At 38.8% G+C, this 12908-nt stretch overlaps 1 non-coding gene across 1 annotated transcript; it reads right to left on the bottom strand.

The window, feature by feature from the left end:
* Window positions 1-5765: 5765 nt before the first annotated feature.
* LOC116122681 lies at window positions 5766-5872 on the bottom strand. Its single transcript, XR_004126938.1, has one exon. It is a non-coding gene; the product is annotated as a small nucleolar RNA R71 (small nucleolar RNA).
* Window positions 5873-12908: the final 7036 nt, after the last annotated feature.

Here is a 12908-nt window from a genome sequence, read left to right as displayed (position 1 = left end):
ATGTCACTTCATGGTTAAAAAAGGAATAGTACTCGGTCATCGAATTTCAAAGGATGACATTGAAGTGGATCGAGCCAAAATGGAAGTGATCAAGAAGCTACCACCACCTGCAAACGTTAAGGCAGTCCGGAGCTTCCTAGGGCATGCGGGGTTCTATAGACGATTTATCAAGGATTTCTAAAATTTCTAAACCCCCTTGCAATTTACTGATTAAGGATGTCTCTTTTGATTTTGATGATGAATGCATGCATGCTTTCAAACTAGTAAGAATTTATTAGTGTCTGCACCCATTATTGCAGTTCCCAATTGGGAACTACTTTTTGAATTAATGTGTGATGCTAGTGATTTTGCATTAGGAGTAGTTTTAGGACAAAGGAAGAACAAAGTTTTGCATGTAATTCAGTATGCTAGCAAGACACTAATCGATGCACAATTGAATTACACCATTACTGAAAAAGAGCTGTTAGCTGTTGTTTTTACATTTGACAAATTTCGCTCTTATTTGCTAGGTGCTAAGGTGATAGTCTACATGGATCATTCAGCGCTCAAGCATTTGTTAGCAAAGCAAGAAGCAAAACTAAGGCTAATAAGATGGATCCTACTACTGCAAAAGTTTGAATTGGAGATCCGAGACAAAAAGGGGTCACAAAATGTAATGGCAGATCATCTATCAAGGATTAAACAACCAACCCAGGGAAGTGAAGAGGAAACTCAAATCCAGGAGATCTTCTCGGATGAGAAATTAATGAGAGTTGAAGAAGCAGCTTGGTATGCAGATATTGCAAATTATTTATCATCGAGAGTGCTCCCAAATGGCATGACCTTCCAGCAGAAGATAAAGTTTTTCTCTAACTTGAAGTTTTATTTCTGGGAAGAACCATTTCTGTATAAACACTATACAGATTAGATGATACGTAGGTGTGTCCTGGAAGAAGAGATGGAGAGTATTTTACGGCATTGCCATGAGAAAGAAGTGGGTGGTTATTTTGGAGGGACTAGGACAGCAGCCAAAGTTCTTCAATCTAGATTTTACTGGCCAACCCTATTCAAGGATGCTTTCCGAGTAGTTCAAGAATGTGATCAATGTCCGGAGTGGAAATATTTCAAGGAGAGATGAGATGCTGTTGAATAATATTCTGGTTGTTGAACTGTTTGATGTTTGGGGAATTGACTTCATGAGTCCTTTCCCAAATTCTTATAGAAATATGTACATCTTGGTGGCTGTGGATTATGTGTTGAAATGGGTGGAAGCGGTTGCATTACCATCCAATAATGCCAAAGTGGTTGTTAACTTTGTGAGGGAGAACATTTTCTCAAGATTTAGAGTACCACGGGCAATTGTCAGTGATGAGGGATCTCATTTTTGCAATAGGTAATTTGATGCTCTCCTGGGAAAATATGGAGTGAAACATAGAGTGGCCATACCATAGCACCCTCAGACTAGCAGGCAAGTGGAACTGTAGAATAGAGAGCTGAAAAGAATTTTAGAGAAGACAGTTAACGCTTCTAGGAAGGACTGGTCACGAAAGTTAGATGATGCATTATGGGCATACTGCATTGCATTCAAGACTCCAATTGGTATGTCTCCATTCAGGTTGGTATATGGGAAGGCATGTCACTTGTCGATGGAACTTGAGCATAAGGCATATTGGGCAGTCAAGCAGCTAAACATGGATTTACAAGCTGTTGGGGAGGAATGTATGGTGACATTGAATGAACTTGACGAGTTTCGTCATGAAGCGTATGAGAATGCCCGGATTTACAAAGAACATAGTTATAGAAGTCTACCCATATGGAGCTATGGAGATTTCACATGAAGAAAATGGGACATTTAAGGTCAATAGACAGCAATTTAAGCCATACATTGATAGGGCAATGAGTTGCAAGTCACTACCCGTCAAACTTGACATCCCGGAATGAGGACTTGAGAAAGTTGAGCTTCCTACTATAAACAAGCGCTTCTTGGGAGGCAACCCAAGTGTTCTCATTTGTTTGTTTGTTGTTTTGAACTTGTTTAGTTGTTTTATGACTTAGGAAATAGTTTAACTTTGTTTGTTTTTGGTGTTTCAAGTGAATGATCAAAAAGTGGAAAATTTGGAATTCTCCAGATTTTGCCGCGGCGAAGTTTATTCTTCGCTATGGCGTTGTACACACTGCCCAAAATTGGATTAAGGGAATTTCATATTTCACTGCGGCGAAGAAATTTCTTTGTTGCGGCGTTGTACTCACTGGAAAATTTCGCTGCGACGAGAAAATTTCTTCACCACGGCATCGACTATATTGCAAATGAATTAAGAACTTCACCGCGGCGAAATCCGTTTTCTATAAATAGTCGCGATGACTCTTCATTTTTGCGAAAAACTCCCAAGAATATCCAAGAGCCAAACACTTCCAGCTTCAATCCAGAGAGTTTCTAGTGAATTTTCTTCCCACGACTCCACTCCTTAACCCTCATAAACACTAAATCACCTCACTTTGTCAAGGATTTTTGCAAAATATTGAAGAAAAGTTTGGAAACCCTAGGCTTTCCAAAATTTGGGGATCTTGCAATTTGGGCAGAAATTGGTGAGATTGGTGGTGTATTTGTCGTGGGAGTGGTAAGATTTCAAGTTCTCTAGCCATAAATTTGATCAATTGTGATTGTTAATGCTTTAAGTTTGAGAAATTGTTTGAATCTGTTGAGTTGTGGATTTTGATGCAATTTTTGGATTGATTTTGACTTAAGAAGTGTTGTGTTTGATTTGTTTTGTGTTGAGAAAGTTGGGTTTTTGATTTTGAAGTAGTTTGATTGAGTTTGGAAGAGTGGTGATTTGGGGGTGTAAATGCAATTTTTGAAACCTATATGTGAATTGAGGAGTGATTGTGGTTTGTAGAAAGTGTATTTTAGTGTTGAATTGTCGAGTTGAATCACTAAGTTTGGGGGTAGGTTTGGGTGATCACTATTGAAAACCAAAATGCCGTTCAAAACGGTTCCCAGGGGTAAAGGGAAACAGGTCGACAATAGATTTGTTAATGAGAAGGCTAGCAGCGTTACGAAGGCATAATTAAAAGAAAAGACAAAGGGTTTATTGCCGAGAGAGGATTGACCGCCGTCCATAGAGAAGATTGGATTCGAGGGAAAGGTTGGGATATCTTTATGCTTGAACCGGAACAGTTAGCCATAAAGCCTATAGTAAGAGAATATTATGCCAACTTCCTTGAGTGTGAGCCTGGGCATGTTTATGTGAGGGGTATTCAAGTGCCAGTTAATGCGAAGATTATCAATGATTTCTACAAGATTGATCCCATTGACCATGATGAATATTTAGAATTCAAGAAGAAGGAGATTAATGAGGAAAAGATTCTTAAGGTTATTGCAAAGCCGAGTACATCTTGGAACATTTCGAAGAAGGGGAGAAGAAGCATAAAAGGAACCAATTTGATTCCTATGGCGAGATTGTGGCAACACTTTTTCTATGCGCGGATGGTCCCAGAAACGTACTACAATACAGTGGTTTTTGAGCGAGCAGTTCTACTTTATTCCATTGCCACTGGAAAGAAAATAGATATGGGGAATATAATAATGGAGAGTATACGACATGTAGCTAAACCAGGGCGAGGGGGCTTTGCCTTCCCACATCTCAACATTGAGATCTGCACTCGAGCGGGAGTCGAGAAGGCAGACGATGAACCACTTCTTCATCTTGCCCCACTAACAATCCGAGAATTATACTATTTTATTTAAGCTTTTTGGCCGGATTTTAGATATTTCTTAGCTCGTTTATGCCTGAATTGCTACTTAATTCTATATATTTTGTGTTTCAGGCCTAAACGTGCATTTTTAGCAAATAATGAGCGAATTGGAGTTTTTGGACTCAGAAGTAAGCGGATATCAGAATTGAGGAAAGTTCTGAAGCTGAGTGAAGCACTATGAAGCTTGCTTCCATGAGAAAGCATCGAAGATCGAAGATTCAAGGAGAAAGCAAGTAGAGGGCAATCCTATAATTCTAGAATTTTCCAAGAAGGTTTGCCATGGCGAAGGTTATTCTTCGCTGCAGCGAAAGTAGCTAAGAACGAGATTCAACTTTAGTTTATCGCCGCGGCGAAATTCTTTCTTTGTCGCAGCGAAGTCTGTGAATTTTAGTTTTCTCCAAAACACACAGTTTTAATTTAGGAAAGTTTTAGGTCTTTTGGGCGAGCTATTTAAGAGAAACCTTACCATTTTGAGAGGGGTTCGTCTAGTTTTGTCTGGTTTTCATTGAGTTTTGAATAGATTTGACATTTTTGTTGAGAAAGTGAGAAGATTTGAGATTCAACCTCGTGGATTCTTCAACTAGGGGAGAGTTATTTTCTTTTCTCTTTATTTCAATATGTTGAATGCTACATTTACTGTTTTTCTTGCTGTTTGTGTTGATTTAGGTATGAACTAACCCATTTTGGGTTAGGGTTTTGATGTAACTTGGATTTCTATGGGTTAATCAATTGATTATTGTTATTTTTATATTCTATTGCACAGATTGTGTGGTTATTCTGTTTTTATTGATTTTATTTGATGAATAAGATGAGATTGAGAAATGAATCATGTTGAGCTTCTTAGGTAATCACCATTGTAGTATTGAATGCTAGAGATAGATTTGAGAATCAATGAAATCAATATAGGATTCCATTAGCTTAATGAACTTGGATCTATTATTCTTCAAATTGTTGGGTGTGGAAGTTTAATAGGGAAAATTAGGAATTCATAGCCTAAGAAGGTATGTTTGACAACTTAGAGAATTCGATTTACAATCCGTGCATGTGAGTGTGAAAATAGCATAATCCGTAAAATTCATCCATAGAGTCCGAATGAAGTCAAAATCCTAACCTTTTGTTAAATTGATATTACTCTTGCTTTAAATTCTTGCTCTCATTAATTAGTTTTTAATACTTAGTAAGTTTGGTTTTTAGTTTATTTTCTAATCTCCCATTAATCCAAACAATTTTGGTTTCTCCAACTTGAAAAACACTTAGGAAAATTAGTGCTTAACAATCAATCCTTATGGGAACGATACTCACTCATCACTCTATTACTTCGTGCGACTAGTGCACTTGCTATCATTGCATGTTGTAGTAACAAAGCATCAAGTTTTTGCACCATTGCCGGGGATTGAGTTTTGTGTTAACATTGAGTTTTCTTGTGTTAGCTAGATTGGTGTTTATTTTTGTTTTAATTTTTGTTTGTTTAATTTTTTTTGTTCTCCTTGGTTGGTTTGTGATCTCACTTTTTCTATCTTTTTGTGTAGTCTTTGCGAAGAGCAAGACATCAGCCAATGGTTCCCGTTGATCTAGAAATTGAAAGAACCACTAGAAGACTTAATAGAGAGAGAAGAGAACGAGAGGCTACAGTTGAACCAGAAGCCATAGTTATTTAGATGGCAAAAAATAGAACACTAAGGGAGTTTTCAGTTCCCTCAGTTGATGGCAGTAGATCGAGCATTACTAGACCAGCGGTACAAGCCAACAACTTCAAGATAAATCCGACAATCATCCAGATGATCCAGTAGTCGGTACAGTTTAAAGGAGATTTGAAGGAAGATCCAAATCTGCACATTGCAAATTTTTTGGAGATTTGCGATACTTTCAAGTCAAACAGAGTGTCAGATGATGCCGTCAGATTGAGACTATTCCCGTTTTCATTGAGGGATAAAGCTAAGGGATGATTAATGGCATTATCATCAAGAACGATTACATGGAATGATTTAGCGCAGAAGTTCCTGACCAAATTCTTTCCTCTAGCAAAATCGGCAAAGCTAAGAAATGATATCACATCGTTTCTACAGGAAGAGCCGAAATCATTGTATGAGGCTTGGGAGAGATACAAAGAATTACTGAGGAGGTGTCCACACCATGGGTTGCCAGTTTGGATGCAAATCCAAACGTTTTATAATGGATTGATGGTTAATGTGCAAACTATGGTGGATGCAGCATCGGGAGGAGCACTGCAAAATAAGACACCAGAAGAAGCTCATGAGTTGCTTGAAGTTCTGGCAAGCAACAATTATCAAAGACCTAATGAGAGGGTGTAGCCGAAGAAATCTATGGGTCTTCATGAAGTTGATGCATACTGGTGTGCTGTCGCAAGCAACCAAAATTAAAACCTAAAAACACATGTAGTAGTGTGAGTAAGGATCGTTCCCACGGAGAGTGTCTAGCCGAGTTTTATGTCACGTGAACAAGGCCGGGAAAGAGGGAGGGGGGGGGGGGGGGTTGAGTCAAACGGAAACAATTTCAGGAAAAACAATTCAAATTAAATTATTGAAATCAATCAAAATAACAAACCTTTGTCTACGTCAACATCCACCATCGGAATTTTACAACTGATCATTGATGCAAATATATATCAATTGTTACTTTGAGTATTCACCATTGAAACTATTTTCCTATCTCTCTTTAGTTGTAGTTAATTAGGAAACAAGCGATCTAATTAATCTTACTACTAAACAACCCTAGACAAGCGCTAAAGGTTTAATCTATTAGCAGCCTTAAGGGCTAGAGAAATCGATGAAGCTGAACAACACAAACACAAGCGGTTGTATTTAATTTAGTTGAATGTTCTTCTTAAGATTTAATAATTCTTAACGTAGCAAATTCTTAAACCTTAATTACTCACAAGTTAAAGGGATCAAACAATTACGGATTTGATATCTAACTTAGCAGTAGATTGCAACAAATAATAAATAGTAGGCCTCCTAGTAATTAAATGAAACAACCATGAAAATAGGCATAGAAGAACATCCGATACTCAAAACATATATTGAACACTAAAGAAAACAGATTAGATCTCACAGTTTTATTAATTCTGAGGCCTCAATTTCCTTCAGCCAAGTTATAAAAGTTTTAGCTGCTCATAGCCATAATCAAAACTCAAAAGAGAAAAATTCTAGAAGAGAGAAAGAGAGGCGTATGTAATCTCCTCTAATCTGATCTCTCTCCCCCTTTTAAGAATATCCAATTCAAGTCTTTGAATTCTACTCAATCTCCTAAAAATATTCTAATATCCTAAAATAACATTTATCCTAATCTGATTAATTGAAAATAAAATAAAGTCCTAATATAAAATAAGAAAGTGGTGTTTCCAACTGTAACTTGCATGCAATAGGTCTTCAAAACTTCCAATAATAAACTGCCTAATTGACTTGCATGACAAGGCGAGATGTTCCAGAAAGTCAGCAGTGCAGGTACGTCAACTTGAAGCCCAATTCCAACCTTGATGCAGTGAGTATCTCTCCGAACTCGAAATATGAAAGTCGTAGATATCTTGTTTAGGGTTCCATATCATTTTGAATCATCTCAATCGGAGCTCGGATGAGAGAGTAATTCCTAGATTACAAAGCAATGTTGAAACTATCCGAATTCACCTAATTAGTTTCGTTTTGCATTTAACGCCTCCATTTGCATCCTAAATCAAAATAGAATAATAATGAGTACATTTAGGCAACAAATAATTATAAAAGACTAGACATTAAGGGGGTAAATATGTCATTTTGCATTCTCATCACATACACTGCTACCTTAGCCCAACTTACAGCACTTCAAAAACAGTTGGGAAGTATGTAGGTAAATTCTATTCAAGCTCCTCAACTAATTTGTGAATTTTGTGCAGGTAGTCATGTGAGCAGTGAATGCCAAGTGGGGAACACATTTGCTTCAGCGTCTTCATCATCGGAGCAGGTTAACTACTTGGCAGGAAATCAAAGGCAACCGAACAATCCGTACTCCAACATATATAATCCTGGTTGGAGGAATCATCTGAATCTGTCTTGGGGCAATCAGAACCAACAGAATCAGCAAAACAATCAATGGAACAAAGAACATTTCCAAACAACCAAGCAAGGGTGAACAATCAACCAAGAGAGCAAAGAGTGACAAAATTGGAGGACATGTTTGGAAAGTTTATGCAAAAGACCATAGGTTTTATGAATGAGATGAGGATGAATTTCAAAAATCAAGGGGCGTCCATTCAGAACTTGGAGGTACAAGTGGGTCAATTGGTTGATAAGTTAAATGAGAGACCACAAGGTCCCTACCGACCAACACAGTGACTAATGTTAGTGAACGACCCACTTACGCAGTGGAAAACAAAAACATAAATGACATGGATCGTTCCTTAGAACCAAGATTCGGGTATAATATCACAGTTTATACAATATATAAATTAAATCTGCAGAAAATCAGATTCAAGGTTCAATAATCTTACGCACGTTTGGAGGCTCCTCCAACTTTGTCCTTGAACGTTTTGCTACCGACCCAAGTGTAGGATCGAGCCGACGAAGTCCACACGAAGACAATCGCAAGGAACTAAAGAGGGATTCGCTAGATTCCCCTTAGCCTTAAGAAACAAGAAGAAAAATCAAAGAAGAACCTTGATTCTTTGCAAAACCAAAACTGGCGTGAGAGTGTGTTTTGGGGCTGGAGAGTTTTTCTCTCAAATGAAAAGTAATGAATGAGTAAAATGATTTCACCCACTTTTTCAATTAACACTTTTTCTTTTATAGTCCAATTTTTAATTGCCCTATTCCCATAAGGAATAGGCTTAGGCTCCAACCCAAACACCCCATGTTATCAAACACTCCCAATTAGATATTTATTTTAATTCATCATTATCTTCAATTAAAATCAATTAATATATATATATATATTAACATTTAACAATAATGATAATTTAAATATATGCTAACACATATTTAAATGTAATTTCACTTATTTAATTTTTCTAATAAATTAAATAAAAAGGCTACGGCCTCAGCAAATTTAATTGCACTGTGAAATTACCAAAATACCCGTTTGCCCATAAAGACGAAAACGCCTTTCTTTCTTCCTGGCTCTTAAATTATCTTCTACGTGTGTGACACATAGGCTCCTCATCATACCGGCAATGTATAGTATCGTAATTAACACCAATTAATCATCTCACTAATACACAGACCAAGATTGGCCCCTAGCAAGGCATCATGGCCACCCAATAGATTCGGATTCAGCAAAGTAGCTACCTGTCAACGTTATGGTTACCGTACAATTCGATCCTTTCATCATACTGTATCTCAACGAGACGAAGACATAGAAATAGTGTCAACCTTTGGTTACTCTCGATATTATGTATTCAATTTCTGGACCAATGACCTGTATTATAAACCGGATAGAGCAACAACTCAATCCCACTGTGGCCACAGTTTTAGTGTCATTGCCATTTACTGAATTGCGCCGTGAGATAACTTCTCGCATACCCAGGGGTGATGAATCCTCTGTCAATCCACCATAGTCTTGATACACTCCTTGATGCAGCCAATCACCACCGTATTGACAGCTCTGAATAGAATTGCGTTAGGCTAGTGTCAAAGTGCTCTGGTGATCTCAAGTCTAAGGATCACATGCACCACCATTCGTTAGAAGATTTGTTCCATAGACACTGGGGTTACCATCCATATGGAATCCTCTGGTGGGTCAGTCTAGTGAACTTGCTGCGGTATATCTGCCTACAACAAGCACCCATGTGTTGCACCAGGTTGTCACCAAACAACCTTGACAAGTGAGATCAGTCACTGCCTCTCGACAGGGTCGTTCAACACTATGATAGCCTTACCGTATTATCTGTGCCCTTACTTTAGAATAATACTGGGGCTACAGACATTTCTAGAATGGCCACCATATGTGCTCATAGGGTTCTCACTATCAAGATTTGAAACACTTGATACCCTCGTCACGGTTCTACCATTCTAAGGACATATATCAATACATATTGCAATAATAATGATTTACGCGATATAGAATAAAATGCCTTTTATTATTGATTAATGAACATTATTACAAAGAGTCAATTCTACAATAATTGATTGGCTCTAGGGCATCTACTCTAACAATCTCCCACTTGCACTATAGCCAATCATTCATGTATTTAATACCAAATGATCTCAAGTGCCTTTCATGCTTCTGCTGCGACAGAGGCTTTGTCAGTGGATCTGCGAGATTGTCGTCAGTATGCACTTTACTAATCTGCACGTCTTTCCTCTCAACTATCTCTCTGATGAGATGGAATCGTCTGAGTATGTGTCTGGACTTCTGATGAGACCGTGGTTCCCTAGCTTGAGCAATTGCTCCATTGTTGTCACAATAGATGTCTATAGGATCAACAATCGTAGGAACCACACCAAGTTCAGTGACGAACTTCTTAATCCAGACTGCCTCCTTGGCCGCATCTGACAATGCAATATACTCAGCCTCCATTGTAGAGTCCGCTACAGTGCTTTGCTTGGAGCTCTTCCAGCTCACTGCACCGCCATTGAGACAAAATACAAACCCTGATTGCGATCGATAATCGTCTTTGTCCGTTTGGAAACTAGCATCACTGTATCCTCTTACAGTGAGCTCATCTTCCCCTCCATAAACCAAGAACATATCCTTAGTCCTCTTCAAGTACTTAAGAATATTCTTGACAGCCATCCAGTGACGCTCACCTGGATCCGATTGATATCTACTACAAGTGCTCAAAGCACATGAGACATCAATCCGAGTACATAGCATGGCATACATGATGGATCCAATTGCTGATGCATATGGGATCCTCTTCATCCTATCTCTCTCATCTTGTGTTTTAGGACACAATTCCTTAGAGAGATAAACACCATGTGACATCGGAAGAAATCCTTTCTTGGATTCTTCCATACTGAATCGTTTCAGTACTTTGTCAATATATGCACTCTGACTTAGGCCAAGCAACCTACGCGATCTATCACGATAGATCTTTATACCAAGGATGTAGGCTGCTTCCCCTAAGTCTTTCATGGAGAAGCACTTGGATAACCAAGTCTTTACCGACTGCAAGTTCGGTATATCATTCCCGATCAGAAGTATGTCATCGACATACAACACTAGGAATGCTACTGCGCTCCCACTCACTTTCTTGTAAACACAGGGCTCATCTTCGTTTTTGATAAAACCGAATTCTTTTACGGCCTCATCAAAACGAATGTTCCAGCTCCTTGAAGCTTGCTTGAGTCCATAAATGGATCTCTGCAACTTGCATACCTTATTAGCTTGACTATCAAGAACGAAACCATCAGGTTGTGTCATATACACATCCTCCTCAAGGTTTCCGTTCAGGAAAGCAGTTTTGACATCCATTTGCCAAATCTCATAGTCATGATATGCAGCAATTGCAAGCATAATCCGGATGGATTTAATCATGGCAACCGGCGAAAAGGTTTCTTCATAGTCAATGCCATGAATTTGTTTGAAACCTTTGGCAACCAGCCGTGCTTTATAAGTATGCACGTTGCCATCCATGTCAGTCTTCTTCTTGAAGACCCATTTACACCCTATGGGTTTTACCCCTTCAGGTGGTTCCACCAGAGACCACACTTGGTTCTGGTACATGGAGTCCATCTCAGATTTCATGGCTTCAAGCCATTTAACGGAATCTGGATCCGATATAGCGTCTTCGTAGGTTCTGGGTTCATCGTCTTGATAGACTAGTACGTCACCATGTTGAGTCACGAGATAACCGTATCTCTCGGGCTCATGGCGTACTCTCCCAGATCTACGTAGCTCCTGTGCTACCTGAGGTGGTTCTCTTTGATCCACAATTTGTGGAGTAACCTCCTCATGATGCTCAACCACTCCTTGTGGCACATCATCCCGTCCTTCGTCTAGTATATCTTGTGGTTCTAGAACTTCATCAAGTTCTATTTTTCTCCCACTAGTACTTCTTAGAAAATGTTCCTTTTCTAGGAAGACACCAGATCGAGCAACAAAAATTTTGCGCTCTTCTGGGTGGTAGAAATAGTATCCTTTGGTCTCCTTTGGATACCCCACAAATATACATTTACAGGATTTTGGGCCCAGCTTGTTCGAAGTCAATTTCTTAACATAAGCTTCGCAACCCCAAATCCTTAGATAAGACAAGTTGGGCTTTCGCCCACTCCATAGCTCATATGGAGTCTTATCTACAGACTTTGACGGCACACGGTTTAAAACGTGAGTCGCAGTCTCTAGGGCATAACCCCAGAACGATGCAGGTAAATCACTAAAACTCATCATGGACCTAACCATGTCAAGTAAGGTCCTATTCCTCCTTTCTGACACTCCATTGTGTTGGGGTGTATAAGGAGGGGTGAGTTGTGATACTATCCCACATTCCTTCAGGTACTCAGAAAACCCCGAGCTTAAGTATTCACCTCCTCGATCCGACCGAAGAGCTTTAATACTTTTGCCCAACATATTCTGTACTTCATTCCTGAATTCCTTGAATTTATCAAAGGCTTCAGATTTATGTCTCATAAGGTAGACATAACCATATCTACTGAAATCATCAGTAAATGTGATGAAGTATGAATATCCACCTCTGGCTTCAACTGTTAGTGGACCACATACATCACTATGGATGATGCCTAACAGTTCAGTAGCCCTTTCACTTTGTCCTGTGAAAGGAGACTTGGTCATCTTGCCTAAAAGGCATGACTCGCATACCTCAAATGACTGGAAGTCAAAAGGGGCCAAAACTCCATCCCTTTGAAGTTTTGCAATGCGAGTCTTATTAACATGACACAATCTACAATGCCAGAGATATGTTTGGTTTTGATCGCTATGTTTAGCTTTCTTGGTTTCAATATTGAGAATATCTTTATTGTTTAAATCAAGAACATATAATCCATTATATAACCTTGCAATTCCAAATAGAATACCATTCAAACTAAAGGACAACAATCCATTAGATATCTCAAAATGATACCCCATATTATCCAAAACGGATACTGAAATAATATTTCTAGAAATAGAAGGTACGTGATAACAGTTATGTAGTTCCAACAATAAGCCCGTAGGCAAAGATAAACAATAAGTCCCTACAGCTAATGCAGCCACATGTGCTCCATTTCCAACTCGTAGGTCCACCTCTC

This window comes from Pistacia vera, unplaced genomic scaffold (assembly GCF_008641045.1).
Source record: "Pistacia vera cultivar Batoury unplaced genomic scaffold, PisVer_v2 Contig1023, whole genome shotgun sequence".
Classification (NCBI taxonomy): Eukaryota; Viridiplantae; Streptophyta; class Magnoliopsida; order Sapindales; family Anacardiaceae; genus Pistacia; species Pistacia vera.
Note: the sequence above shows the minus strand (reverse complement) of the source record. Positions and strands in the feature narration are given on the sequence as shown.